Source organism: Hylobates moloch, unplaced genomic scaffold (assembly GCF_009828535.3).
Source record: "Hylobates moloch isolate HMO894 unplaced genomic scaffold, HMol_V3 SCAFFOLD_18, whole genome shotgun sequence".
Lineage (NCBI taxonomy): Eukaryota > Metazoa > Chordata > Mammalia > Primates > Hylobatidae > Hylobates > Hylobates moloch.
Genome location: NW_026652293.1, coordinates 80290806 through 80292979, shown reverse-complemented (window position 1 = coordinate 80292979; position 2174 = coordinate 80290806).

Here is a 2174-nt window from a genome sequence, read left to right as displayed (position 1 = left end):
ACAATAAATAAATAAAATTTATCATGAACCAGGCACTGAATTAAGCTCAGGATATATTATGATGAACAATTTTAGACATGACAAAAGATCTCAATAAAACTTAAAATGTTTTGCTACAATAATCACCTGAAAAAAAAGTCAGTCTTCTCTATAGCATAATGTGGATGGACACAAATAAATGGTTTTAACATTATGTTTCTTCCCTGGGTTTTAAAGAAACATTTATAATAAGTAAAATACATCAACAAGAACAAAATCATATGAGTTTCTAGGATCAGTGTTTGCCAAAGACTGCCCTCTAAAATAAAGGGATCATCTCAGTCCAACCTACTTGACATCATCCTACCTTGTCAGACAAGCTAGTCAAGATTTGGAAACGGCAACTACATTTCAATCCTTTGAAAATCTACATGATCATAAGCACAGACTTATCAGGATTGGTAATGGGTCGAGTTTAGGGACACATTAAAATTACAGTGTAATTTTTGGCTGTAGTTGATCAGCAAGTTTACATCCATATATTCATCCAAGTTGCTCTTCCTTAAAAAAAAAATATGTTGACATTTCTACCTGCAAGATTTGTGATTCATGCTTTAAATTATTACAATTTTCATATAACACGTTTTAGAATACCTGATATTGTGGGTGATCTCAATTTCTTCCTGGGTAATCTTTCCTGGTTTAATATTTGTGTGATTCCAATGATAAATCTCAGATAATATAAATAGCAAAAAATTAAAATACTGAGAAAATAATATACAACTTATTAGGGGAGAAAGAGGAAGAGATGCTCCCTTAGTGACACACAGAAGGTGGGATGCCTGGTCTGCTTTTTCTATATTTTTGCATATTTGGGGTTCAGAAAACTGAAACCCATAAAAGTCACCATATGCTACATACACTGAACCTAAAGTAATAAGTAGTTCTGAAAGAGAATAGAGGAGAAGAGGGACTCCCTACAGGGATAAATGGTCTAGACTTGAGGCATGGTTTATTTATGTTTTCAACACCCAAGGGACGATACTCCCAGCTGACCAATTAAACTTTGAGAGTTTCAGTGGAGATTTAAGGTCTTGGGATTACTTCTGGAAAAAAATTGAAAAGCTTAACATGCAATTGACCCAATACTCATAACCAAAATCTAATGGACAGAAAATATACAATTTACAAACTTGTGCTTATTTTAAATGTTAATTAAAAATATGTTTATTAAATCCACAGATTTTTTTAGTTGGAAAATTTAAAATTAAATTTGATTAATGAAAAAAAGGAAACATGACATTTGGAAGCAAAATGAAGAATAAATTTCAGAAGAAAGAAAACGTTCAAGGAAGTGATCTTTTGAACGTATTGAATTCAGTTTGCTAGGGCTGAGAATCTTTACATCCATGATCATAAAAAATTGGCCTGTAATTTTCTTTTCTTATAGTGTCCTTGTCTGACATTGGTGTTAGGGTAATGCATCAAAAAATGCGTTTGAAAGTGTACCCTTTTTAATTGTTTGGAAAAGCTTGAGAATAGCATCAATCTGTCTTTAGATATTTGGTAGCAATCACCAGTAAAAACATCAAGTCCTGAACTTTTAAGGAAAATTTATTATTATTATTATTATTAGTGATTCAATCTGTGTACTAGTTATTCATTTGTTCAGGTTTATTCTTTCTTCAGGACATCTATGTCTAAGAATTTATCCATTTCTTCTATGTTACCCAATTTATTGACATAATTGGTCATGGTAATCTCTTATGACCTTTTGTATTTTGGTGGTATTGACTGTAATTTCTCCTGTTCTACTTACAGTTTTGAGTCATCTCTATTAGTTTTCTTTGTCTACCTAAAGGTTTGCTAAATTTCCCCACGTTTTTACAGAACCAACTCCTCGTGTTACTGATCTTTTCTTTTGCCTTTCTTATCTCCGTTTAATTCTGCTCTAACCTTTATAACTTTCTTCTTTCTTCTAACTTTTGGCTTAGTTTTTTCTTCTTTTCTAATTCCTAGAGTGCCAAGTTAGGTCGCTTATTTGGGATCATCTCTCTCTCTCGGTAGCTGTCAGAAATACTTTTGCTGCACCCCATAATTTGGTATATGTCCATTTTTATTTGTCTCAAGATATTTTTAAATTTTCTTTAATTTTGGGTCCATTTGTTGTTTATGAATGTTGAGAGTGGGGTATT